The sequence below is a fragment of the Carcharhinus amblyrhynchos genome, chromosome 7 (genome assembly GCF_965287045.1).
Source record: "Carcharhinus amblyrhynchos chromosome 7, sCarAmb.v2.hapA, whole genome shotgun sequence".
In the NCBI taxonomy this organism is placed as follows: Eukaryota; Metazoa; Chordata; class Chondrichthyes; order Carcharhiniformes; family Carcharhinidae; genus Carcharhinus; species Carcharhinus amblyrhynchos.
Genome location: NC_137330.1, coordinates 68,953,240 through 68,966,480, shown reverse-complemented (window position 1 = coordinate 68,966,480; position 13,241 = coordinate 68,953,240). Strand labels below are relative to the sequence as shown.

Genomic DNA, 13,241 nt, shown 5'->3' with positions numbered 1-13,241 from the left:
GAAAGCAGCTCAACTCAAATTACTCAGTTTATTAACAGGCATTTTGACAGATAAACAATGTTGAACATCGTAACATACTCTGCTGCACTGTTCAGATACTGTCATGATGCAATGAACTGCCTTCAAGAATCAGTTAGAACTTTGAACTCATAGTCAAAGAACTTCAGTTTGTTAATTTACATGAAATATACCCTTTCCCTATCTGATCACTTCAGTCCTGGTCCTATTCCTACAGAAAATGGATGATTCCATTCATAATAATCAAAAAAGATGAAGTCATTTGGAGAAAGGGTTAATTTAGATCACATGCATACATTCTATTGCTGAATGTTTTGAAACAGACTTCAAAAGAGTGAACGTCTGCAGTAACAAAATCAGCAGATTCATCCTAATTCACATCTTTTGAAAGTGTGGACAAAGAACACAAACTAATAATAAATCAGTCACAAAAAAGTAAAGTCAGACAATGAATTCTAGGCTAACAATCCAGTGTAGAAAGACTGAATTGTTGGACATATTGCCCTTCAGGTTATGTTTGGCTTTTCTTTTTCAATAAATTTGAAAAACAATCCTTCTCTTGCACACAAACATGTGAAAATTACAGGCAGGGATGGACCTACTGTAGACATTCAAAATATCCCATATAATTGCAATGTCTAGTGTATCAAAATACAGGTACACCTGACTCCCCTCCCATAACATCTTCCAAAGACTTCCCAATGACAAATATTAAAGCTAACTTCCTGTTTCTCTCCCTTTTTGAATAAATGAGTTACATTTTCTATTTTCCAATTTACTAGAATCAGAATCCAGAAAATATTGAAGAATTAAAATTAATGCATCAACTATGTCACAGTTGTTTTTTTTTGAAAAGACTCTAGGATGAAGCCCATCAAAACCTGGCAATTTGTCAGCCCGCATATAGCTCCAACAATTTGTTCAGTACCACTTCCCCAGAGAGTGTAATGTTCCTGAGCTTTTCCCTCCCTTCCAATTCCTGATTTACAGCTATTTGTGGGATGTCACCCCAGAGTGAAAACTAATGTAAAATACCCGTTCAATTCATCCAGCATCTTTTTACTTTCAATTATTAATTCTGAAGATTTATGTTCTATATATAAGACCATTATTCATTTTGTTAACTTTTCTTAATTAATTACCTGTATAAATTCTTACTAACCATCTTATATTTCTAGCCAGTTTCACTCATACTCAAATTATTTTGTTCCTTAGTAATCTTTTTGTTATTATTGCTTTCCTTTATACTCCCTCCAATCTTCTGACCTGTCACCCATCTTGGTGAGCTCTTGCTTTCTATTTATACTACCTTGTTTTATTTAAACATGGTGGTGGGACCTTCCCTTGGCATTTTTCTTTATGGTTGGAACGTATCCATTCTAGGGGATTTTCACAATAACTTCACTGCAGTGTTAACACAAGCCTAATAAAAGAAACTTTAGAAGTTCATCCTGTGCGGTCTGAAATATCTCGTTAAATGTCAGGCACTGCATCCCTATTGACCTGTCCTTTAAGCTCATTTGCCAGTTCACTTTCACTAGCTCTGCTTTCATTTCCAATTGCACTTAAGACTAAAATACTAATCTTGGACCCACTCTTCTCTCCTACATACTAAATGTAAAGGTTGCTACCTGATGGTGCCTTCATTATAAGGTTATCAACTAATCTGATCTTGGTCACCTTGGTTGTCATGGATTTACCTGGTAACAGCAGGACCAAGAATTAATAAAAGAAATGATAGACTATAATCTACCCAGAAACAGGAGAGAATATGCCTAGCAGTAATCAACATTCAAACAGGATGATGAAATGCGTCCTTTTCACAGTAAGGAGATTAGCAAACATCCAAAGGAGATCGGATGCAAATAGCCCGATCATCAGGAAGCAGTTAACCTAAACACTGAGATCAATGGAGGCATATACATGCTAATTTTTGAGAGTCAAGGAATGGAAGTGACAGACGGACTGCGCAATACAGTAGGCAGAATTAAAAAAAAAACAGGGTATAATTGGGGATGGCACGGTAGCACAGTGGTTAGCACCAGAGACCCAAGTTCAATTCCTGGCTTGGGTCATTGTCTGTGTGGAGTCTGTACATTCTCCCCATGTCTGCATGAGTTTCCTACCACATTCTGAAAGATGTGCTGGTTAGGTGTATTGACCTGAACAGGTGCTGGTGTGTGGGGATTAGGGGTGCTTTACAGTGACTTCATTGCAGTGTTAATGTCAGCCTTACTTGTGATTAACAAAAAATAAAAATTTAGGGGTTTCGGTTCAGTTGGGCAGCATGGTTGGTGCAGACTTAACAAGACCAAAGGGCCTGTTCCCATGCTGTAATTTTCTTTGTTCTTTGTCAACTCATGCAGAAACCAACAGGACTCTTTTCAGAGTGGTAGGTGGTGACTAGTGGGGTACTGCAGGGATCGATGCTTGGGCCCCAGCTATTCAATGTATGTCAATGGTATGGGTGAAGAAACCAAATGTAACACATCCAAATTTACTGATGACATGCAATTTGGTAGGAATCCGAGCGTTGAAGATATTGTGAGGTTTCAAGTCAAATGAATGGGCAAATACATGACAGATGCAGTACAATGTGGACAGGTGTGAAGTTCCTCATCTCAGTTTTGAATAGTTTACCCCTTATTCTTAGAGTATAATCCCTAATTCTGGACATCCTCAACATCAGGAACATTCTTCCCACATCTAGCTTGTCCATTCTCATCAGAATTTTGTATGTTGCTACATCCCGTCTCATTCTTCTAAATTCCAGTGAATAAAGTCTAGGTGATCCAGTGGCTCTTCATACGTCAGTCTGGTGAACTTTTACTGGATTCTCTCAGTATCAAGAATGTCCTTCCTCGGACTTGATGACCACAACTGCACACAATGCTCAAGGTGTGGCCTCACCAAGGCCCTGCATAACTGCAGCAAGACATCCTTACCCCAAACTCAAATCCTCATGTGATGAAGACCAGCATGCCGTTAGCTTTCCTCACCACCTACTGTATCTGCATGCCAACCTTCAGTAACTATTTGTTAGGTCGAAACGACTGGGTACGGAGAGTGCGCTGGAGGAATATAGAGAGAGTAGGAGGGAGCTAAAAAGGGGAATTAGAAGGGCGAAGAGAGGGCATGAAATGGCTTTGGCTGGTAGGATTAAGGAAAATCCAAAGGCATTTTATTCCTATATTAGGAGCAAGAGAGTAGTTAGAGGGAAAATTGGTCCTCTTAGGGACAAAAGTGGGGAGATATGTATTGAGTCGGAGGGAATGGGGGAGCTCCTGAATGAATACTTTGCGTCAGTATTCACGAAGGAGAGGGGTTCGGAATCGTGCGGTCTGTTAGAGGGAGCTGAGGATCAGCTGCAGGAAATATCTATTACGAGGGAGGAAGTGCTAGGGCTTTTAGGTAGTGTAAGGACGGATAAAGCTCCGGGGCCTGATGGTATTTATCCCAGGCTGCTTAGGGAGGTGAAAGATGAAATTGCTGGGCCTCTGGCGCAAATCTTTGTCTCTTCTTTGGACACAGGTGAGGTCCCAGAAGACTGGAGGGTAGCAAATGTGGTACCGCTGTTCAAAAAAGGTAGCAGGGATAACCCTGGAAATTATAGGCCGGTGAGTTTGACATCGGTGGTAGGGAAATTAATGGAAAAAGTACTTAGGGGTAGGATGTATGAGCATTTGGAGCGTTGTGGTCTGATTGGGGATACGCAACATGGCTTTGTTAGAGGGAGGTCTTGCCTTACGAATCTGGTGGAATTCTTTGAGGAGGTGACAAAAACGGTTGACGATGGGAGAGCCGTTGATGTCATCTATATGGATTTCAGTAAGGCGTTTGACAAAGTCCCTCATGGTAGGCTGGTAGAAAAGGTTAAGGCGCATGGGATACGAGGTCAGGTAGCTAGGTGGATTGAGAACTGGCTGGGTAATAGGAGACAGAGGGTAGTAGTGGAGAGGACTTTGTCCGGCTGGAGGCCAGTGACCAGTGGTGTGCCGCAGGGCTCAGTACTGGGACCTCTCCTCTTTGTAGTCTACATAAATGACTTGGAAGAGAGCGTAGGTGATGTGATCAGCAAGTTTGCTGATGACACCAAGATGGCAGGGTTGGCGGGTACCGAAGTGGATTGTGAGGTGATACAACAGGATATAGATAGGTTGGTGCAGTGGGCAGATAGGTGGCAGATGGAATTTAATCCTGACAAATGCGAGGTGATGCATTTTGGAAGGAATAATGTAGAGAGGAGCTATGTGATTAAAGGTAGACAAATTAGGAGTATAGAAACACAGAGGGACCTGGGAGTGCAGGTTCACAAATCCATGAAGGTTGCAACACAAGTGGAGAATGTTGTCAGGAAGGCTTATGGAATGCTAGCCTTTATAGGAAGGGGGATAGAGTTTAAAAGCTGCCATCTAATGCTTCAGTTGTATAGAACATTGGTTAGACCGCATTTGGAGTACTGCGTCCAGTTCTGGTCACCTTACTACCGGAAGGACGTGGAGGCTCTGGAAAGGGTGCAGAGGAGGTTTACCAGGATGTTGCCTGGCATGGAGGGGCTGGGGTACGAGGAAAGGTTGGAGAAACTGGGACTGTTCTCCTTGGAAAGACGGAGATTGAAGGGGGACATGATTGAGGTATATAAGATACTGAAGGGAATAGACAGTCAGTAGTGAGAGACTGCTTCCTAGATTGGTAACAAATACAAGAGGACATGATTTAAGGGTGAGGGGGGAGAGATATAATTTGGATATGAGAGGAAGGTTCTTTACGCAGAGAGTTGTGGGGGTATGGAACGCGCTACCGAGTAGGGTGGTGGAGGCGGGAACGTTGGACTTGTTTAAGGCTCAGTTAGATAGGCACATGAGTGAAACGAGGATGGAGGGTTATGGTAGGGGTATTAAATAGGGGTTAGAACCTTGGGAGACACCGGAAAGGCAGGCTTGCGATTAACGTTTTTGTCTTTTATTCCGCAGGTGGAGGTCCACCTCGTTGTCAAACGAGGGGCATGCACACAGTGGGTCGTGCGTGGGCTACTCTTGGAGGTTCCAGGAGTGGCCTAGTACTTCGTGTCGGTGTGTGTGCTTGATCCTGGACCGGTAGAAGGGCGCCGCAACAGCTCGGTGACTAGCACTGCTAGCTGCGCAGACACATGGATTTGGGCCTGTGTCTGTGGGAGTTTGTGCATTCTCCCTGTGGATGCGTGGGTTTCCTCCGGGTGCTCCGGTTTCCTCCCACACCCCAAAGATGTGCTCTTAGGCTGATTGGTTTTGCCAAATTGACACTATTCTCTCCTGAATCTGGCTAAGTCAGGGGTTCTATTCGTAGACACGCAGGGTAGAATAGGTGTAGGGTGATGTGGCGGCGCGGGCTTGTTGGGCCAAAGGGCCTGTTTCCCGTGCTGGGTTGTTCTTTGTTTGTTTATTCCATCATGACGTCCAGGTCATGTTGACTTCCCCTTTTCCTAAGCTGCCTCTATTCAGATAATAATCTTCCTTCCTGTTTTTGCCACCAAATTGACTAACCTCACATTTATCCACATTATATTTCATTTGCCAAGTATTTTCCCAGTCGGCCTGTTCAAGCCAATCTCTTAGCATCCTCCTCGCAGCACAAACTGCTGTCCAGTTTAGTGATATCTGCAAATTTGGAAATATTGCATTCAATTTCTTTGTCCAAATCATTTAATGTAAATTGTGAACAGTTGGGATCCCAGCAGTGAACGCTGCAGTACCCCACGAGTCACTGCCTGCCACTTTGAAAAGGACCCATTTACTCCCTCTGTCTGATAGCGAGTTCTCTGTCCACATCAATACATTACCCCCAATACCATAAGCTTTAATTTTGTTCACTAATCTTTTGTGTGGGACCCTGTCAAAAGCCTTTTGAAAGTCCAGATACATAACATCCATCAGTTCACCCTTGTCCACTCTTACGGCACAGTGGTTAGCACTGGTGCCTCAGAGTGCCAGGGACCCAGGTTTGATTCCCAGCTTGGATCACTGTCTGTGCAGAGTCTGCATGGGTCTCCTTCAAGTGCTTGGGTTTCCTCCCACAGTCCAAAAAGACACACTGGGTAGGTGCATTGACCATGCCAAATTCTTCTTCAGCATGCCCGAACAGGCACTTCAGTGTGGCAACTAGGGGATTTTCACAGTACCTTCATTGCAGTGTTAATGTAAGCCTACTTGCGACACCAAAATAAAATTTTAAAAAATTTAAAATCCTTCAAATAATCCCAGGAGAACTGTCAAACACAATTTGCCTTTAGTGAATCTTTGCTGACTTGAACTGATCTTGTCACCGCTTTCCAAATGCTCAGTTGTTACATTCTTAATAATTGACTCCAGCAATTTCCCCACCACCGATATCAAGCTAACTGGCCTATAATCCCCTGTTTTCTCTCTCCCTCCTTTTTCAAAAAGTAGATGCTACATTAGCAATCCTCCAATCCACTGGAATACTTCTAGAGTCTGTAGAATGCTGGAAAATAATCACCAACACATCCACTATTTTTAGGACCACTTCCTTATTTGGGCCTCCTCTTGCTATCCCATTTATAATCCTCTTCAGCAGCAACGATTAACCCAGGAGCCTACTATACAGGTTTAATGATTCACGTCAATGTCAATTAGATCATATTTCTTCTTGACCATCAAAAATTCTAACCTGTCCTTTTTAATGACAATTTTGAAAATAGCAGTGTTGTTCCTGGCCATAATTTGTTACTTAAAAAAAGAGATAACAATAAATAAATGACCAAATAATCTTAGACCTCTTTATATGCTAAGTGCCAGCTATGTGGGTCTATAGAACTGTGACCATACTTCAAGAGCAATCAATTAGCTTTGAATGAAGTACTTTGAGACGTTCTGGAGACAAGAGAAGCTTTACAGTAATTCCAGTTCTTTCTTTCTGTAATAAATTCCAATTTTATGAATGCAACTATGAATCCCAAATTGACTCAATTGTAAGAATATTGATTAACAACATAAAAAAATGACAGAGGGAAAAACAGCCAGTCAATTGAACCTCTTTCATAGATTTTCAGAATTGTAACCAGCATATTTTCTTTTGTTACCATGCTAGGTTTTTGCATTCTGCAAGTCAATGTTACAGAAGCTCAATTTGGTATTAATTAAAACAGACAGATACCGAGTCTACTGAGGCAGTTTCAATTTGTTGCCATTTTTTCATTTCAATCAACTTTAATATGCTCCCATAAGTAGTTGCTCACCAGATTTATATGACCCTTGTGCATTTATTTAATCACGAAAGAAGGAATAATTAAAATGCATGGCTGACACTTTCCAGAATCACATTTAAGCACTAGTCAGTCAATCTCCTGTGGCACTCAACACAGCAACTGCAGAAATCATGTCAAGCAAGGTTAGAGGATAGCAGGAATAAATAGACATATGAAGAAATAACTATGCAAGGAAGAGAAAGCAAATTAATGGCAACTGATGTGCAGGGAGAAAGGGAAAGGGAAAGCATACTGGCAAAGGGAGGAAAGGAAAATGAGGAAAAACTCAAAAGGGGAAGAACGGAAAGGTGATGAAGACAGACATAAGAACATAAGAAATAGGAGGAGTAGGCCATCTAGCCCTTCGAGCCTGCCCCGCCATTCAATAAGATCATGGCTGATCTGAAGTGGCTCAGTTCCACTTTCCCCCCATAACCCTTAATTTCCTTGCCTACCAAAAACCTATCTACCCGTGTCTTAAATATATTTAGCGAGGTAGCCTCCACCACATCAACAGGTAGAGAATTCCAGAGATTCACCACCCTTTGAGTGAAGAAGTTCCTCCTCGACTCTGTTCTAAACTGCCCGCCCCCTTATCTTGAGGCTGTGCCCTCTAGTCCTGCTGTCCTTTCTGAGCAGGAAGAATCTCTCAACCTCCACCCTATCCATCCCCTTCATTAACTTATACGTCTCTATAAGATCCCCCCCCATCCTTCTAAACTCCAACGAGTACAAACCCAGTCTATTCATCCTCTCATCATAGTCCAACCCCCTAATCTCTGGTATCAGCCTAGTGAACCTCCTCTGCACTCCCTCCAAGGCCAAAATATCCTTGCGCAAGTGCGGCGACCAAAACTGCACACAGTACTCCAGCTGCGGCCTCACCAGTGCCCTGTACAGTTGCAGCAAGACCTCCCTGCTTTCATATTCATTCAATCCTCCTCGCTATAAAGGCCAGCATCCTATTTGCCTTCCTGATCACCTGCAGGCTGGGTTTTTGCGACTCATGCACAAGGACCCCCCGGTCCCTCTGCACCATAGAATGCTGCAGCTTTTCACCCTAAATAGTAATCCCTCCTACTATTATTTCTGCCAAAGTGGATAACCTCACACTTGCTAACATTGTACTCCATCTGCCAGGTCCTCGCCCACTCACTTAGCCTATCTAGATCCCTCTGCAGACTTTCCACATCCTCCGCACAAATTGCTTTTCCACTTATCTTTGTGTCATCAGCAAATTTCGACACCCTACACTCAGCCCCCTCCTCCAGATCATCTATATAAATGGTAAATAGTTGAGGCCCCAGCACCGATCCCTGGGGCACTCCACTAGTCACCAACCGCCAATCAGAATAGCACCCATTGATACCAATTCTCTGCCTCCTATTAGACAACCAATCCTCTATCCACGCTAACACCTTACCGCCAACTCCATGCTCCCTAACCTTCTGAAGCAACTTCTTGTGCGGGACCTTATCAAACGCCTTCTGAAAAAAAAAATCAAGAAATACCACACCAACCGGTTCCCCTCTGTCCACCGCACTAGTCACATCCTCAGAATTCCAATAAATTTGTCAGACACGGCTTCCCCTTAACGAATCCGTGCTGCGTCTGCTCTATCAAATAATTCTCAAGATGCCTCGCAATTTCTTCTTTGATGACGGATTCAAGCATTTTTCCCCACAACTGACATTAAACTAACCGGCCTATAATTCCCTGCCTTGTGCCTGCTACCTTTTTTAAACAGTGGCGTAACATTAGCCGTTTTCCAATCTTCCGGCACTTCCCCGGAATCCAGCGAGGTTTGGAAAATAATCACTAAGGCATCTACCATCACCTCTGCCATTTCCTTCAGAACCCTGGGATGCATTCCATCCGGTCCTGGGGACTTGTCCACCATCAGTCCTGCTAGTCGATCAAGCACAACCTCTCTAGTGGCAGTGATTGCATTCAGGCCCTCAACTCCTACCAGCCTTCTATCTTTAATACCCAGCAAACTATTTGCGTCCTCCTCCGTGAAGGCCGAGGCAAAAAACTTATTTAAGGCCTCAGCCATTTCCTCATCCCCCACCACTAAATCCCCCCTCTCATCCTCTAAGGGTCCAACATTCACCCTAGCCAGCCTTCTCCTCTTTATATATTTACAAGTATATGAGAGGGGTTGGGAAGAGGATGAGGAAGGAATCAGAAGAAAATTCTTTTAATTATGGGTTGCCATGAATAGCCTGAATTAGTGGAGTGTGGTGAATTGCAAGTTCACAGCAGAAACTCTCTTCTGTGTTTTCTCCCTCAAACTATTTGAGGGAGGGTACAGGAAAACAATAACCTTTGTAGGCTATGAAATTCACCATGAGTTATGTGTTAAGACATGGGGCGGCAAGGTGTAGTCAACATTCACTGCTGGGTGGAACATGGAATCCACTTGCAGAGGTCTCAAAACTAGAAAGGGAAAGGCATAAAAAAAGTCTAGAGAAAGGAATTACTGAACCAAATGGGTTTACACTTTGCACTATTTAATGAAGCATCACAATCGCAGCTAGGCTGTGAAATTCGTATGAGCAATAGTATAAATATGAAGAAGGAAAACACAAGACTATTTTATATTTTCATTGTATACTTGGAAATGTAAGCATATTTTTCTTTGCACCAATGTTTACATAATAATTTCAAATGTACAGGTTTTAAGTATGAATGTATCTTTTGCAAAAAATGCTGCAGGAACCTTAAATATCAAAATGCAATTTCAACTTCTCTGGAAATAGCAGGCATTCCTAATGAATTCGTACACCTTAAATAAATCAGTTCAGTGAATATCAATGATAATGAAATCCTTACTTGGTGAGTTGCTTGAATATTTGTACCAATCATAAACTGTCAAAGATTATCCAATAATTTATCTTCTTTTGGCAAAGAATTAGTAAAATGGTATTACTACAAACAAACATATTGTTTCCCCCTGCACCTCAGATGTTAAAATAGCTTCTGTAGTACAGTTTATTTTGTTCCCTGCAAAATACTGCATTTTAGATTTGTCATTGATGTCTTTCAAACTGAAATGATGAAAATGTAACCGTAAAATCAAGTCAACATATTGCTGGCAATCAAGTAAATGAATAAGCAATGCCATTACTATGGAGTGAAGGGTGAACTCTAATACAACACTAAGAATAACCACTAAGTAGCTATGTCACAATAATGTTACTCACGGACAGAGATGTGTGAGAAGCAGCCAAGAAAGAAAGTATAGCTATCTCCTGTTTTTTCTAATTATAGTTGTGGAAATAAAAGCATTGAAATCAATGTCTTACTAGACTAAGATACTCAATGTCTCTCAGGACATCTCAACACAACAAACGGTGGCAGTAGTAACTATGCCTACAGAGGAATGATAAAAACCAGTAAAAAGCAGTCTGAAGAGAAGCCCAACAGCAAAGAGGAGTTGGTGAAGGATTTCAAAGCAAACCCAACAATAAAACTAGAGGAAAAAAAAACACAAGAACCCCAACGACTAGCAGTGAAAGCAGCATGGGAAACAGGGGCCCCAACCCAGAGTGAGCAATGACTTCTACCCTCCCTCTCCCAAAATCATGCCAAAACATATAGAGGATCCCAGGCAGGTTAAGCAATGGGAAAACTGGAGAAGGCATTCACCATTTGACTGATGATTCTGAGTACTGAACATTAAAAGGCAATTTGATCAGAAATACAATAGTCTTAGGGATTTGAGAAGAAAATCTGTCAAACTGTTTACAATCTCAGGAAGATCTGACACTAAGCCATACAACTGGCCAGACAGGCTGACAGCAAAAACAAAGCAAAATCTTTGTAAAATGTGCAACAGCAATCCCGCAAGAATAGCCAATGAAGTTATTCAATTTGCAGAATGCAAAACTGAAAGTATTGAGGCAGCAACCAGGGAAGTATGCTGAAAGGGCAGTAACCACCATTTTTCAATAATGACACTGTGATGAGAAAAAGGTCCACATGACTGCAGAATGTCCCTAATAACGCTATGTGTGGCAAGGTTGGTCATTTTAAACATTACGTCATTCAAAGAAACCTATGTTGGCAAAGCAGAAAGATAGATCCCTCACAGGAAGCTCTATAGAAGCTATACAGGAGCCAGACAACCAGGAAATTACCTTTCTAGGAAAAATTATAGAAAATAACAGCCAACATTGGAGTGCTAACATTGAAGTCAGTGGACAACATACAGAATATAAGTTGGATACAGGAGCTGGAGTCACAATTTTATCTCAAAGTTCAGCAGCTGTAAAAAAATTACTCTGCAATGTTCATCAATCCAACTCCAAGGTCCAGAAGGAATTAATCTAAATGTTAAAGGTCAGCTTGATGTAACGCTGAGGTATAAAATTGGAAAACCTCTGAGACATTGGGCGGTATTTTATGAAAACAGGCACGACTCAGTCATAAAGTGGGGCATAAAGCATTTAGCACAATTAGCGCCAGTTTTCAAAAATTTTACGACAGTAGGATTTCTGGCGTGGTCAGTCTCTCACCAGAAATGGGTAAGAGGCAGGTTAATTTATTTAAATAAGCATTTCAATGTGATTAGCAAGCCCAGCGCTCAATCATGCGGGCTTGCCTGCCTTTATGGCCTTGCCGGCAGACATTCTTGTCGGTGAGGAATAAACATGCTCCCCACGAACAGGAAGCAGCCGATTTGGCCTCACCAGTGGAACCCAAGGCCACTGAAGACCTCGGGGAGGCTGAGAAAAAGGGGATGCCCCTTGGGCAGTGCCAGACTAGCAGTGTCATCTTGGCAATGACTACTGGGCACTGCCAATGGGGAGAGGGGGCCCACAGTCACTCTGCAGCGATCTGTGGTGGGAGGACAGCTTGTCCATCAGTGGGGGGGTGGACCCACTGCCCTTCTGCAGTGATTGGTGGGGAGACCGCTGCCACACTGCAGTGATTGTGGAGGGAGGGAGATCACTGGGGGAGGATGGAGTCCACAATCGATCTGGGCAGCCGGGATGGGATCGGCGGGCTCTGCACCACAAGTCAAGGGCCCCCACGATTGTGGGGGGCATGCTTCAGGCTAAGTGCAGTAGCAGGGGCCTGACAGCTCTCTGTTTGTCAGACTCCTGCTACTGCCAATGCACAAGTGCATCAAGAGGTCTGAAAATGTGCACTACCTCTTTCTGCAGGTTTTCGGCATGCTAAGCCCCCACCCACAGGCTTCTGCAGCAAGCAACGGACTTGCTCGACATTTTGCAGCTAGACTGCATTTGGTGGAAGGGCTGAAAACGCGCCCAAAAAACAGATCTGAAATTCCCAGTTCCACCCAGCACTGAGGAAAAACATGGTAAAATATTGCCCATTATGTTATTCTAAATCAGGAATGCCCTTTGTTGAGTAGGAAAGCCTATGCAGATCTGAACCTAATCCTGAAAAAAACCAAGCAATCAATTTAAAGTAATAGCAGATGCCTTAACTGCAGAAATCATGTCAAACAAGGTTAGAGGATAGCAGAAATAAATAGACGTGTGAAGAAATAACTACGCAAGGAAGAGATAATAATTATTTATCAAAATTCGCTGGACGCTGGGGAAGTGCCAGCAGATTGGAAAACAGCTAACGTTACACCGTTGTTTAAAAAAGGTAGCAGACAAAAGGCAGGGAACTACAGGCCAATTAGCTTAACGTCCATAGTTGGAAAAATGCTAAAATCCATCAAAGAAGAAATAGCAGGACACCTAGAAAAGGATGGTTTGATCAAACAGACGCAGCACGGATTCGTGAAGGGGAAGTCGTGTTTAACGAATTTACTGGATTTTTATGAAGATGTGACTAGTGCGGTAGACAGAGGGAACCGGCGGATGTGGTGTTTTTAGATTTCCAGAAGGCGTTGATAAGGTCCCTCACAAAAGGTTGCTACAGAAGGTTAGGGTACATGGAGTTGGGGGTAAAGTGTTAGCGTGGATTGAGGATTGGTTATCTAACAGGAAGCAGGGAG

General features: G+C 42.8%; 1 protein-coding gene across 9 annotated transcripts in view; it reads right to left on the bottom strand.

Annotated features, from left to right (window-relative positions):
• The window catches only part of fam184ab (family with sequence similarity 184 member Ab), a 214,841-nt gene that overhangs the window by 188,641 nt on the left and 12,959 nt on the right, over window positions 1-13,241 (bottom strand). The window lies entirely within an intron of this gene.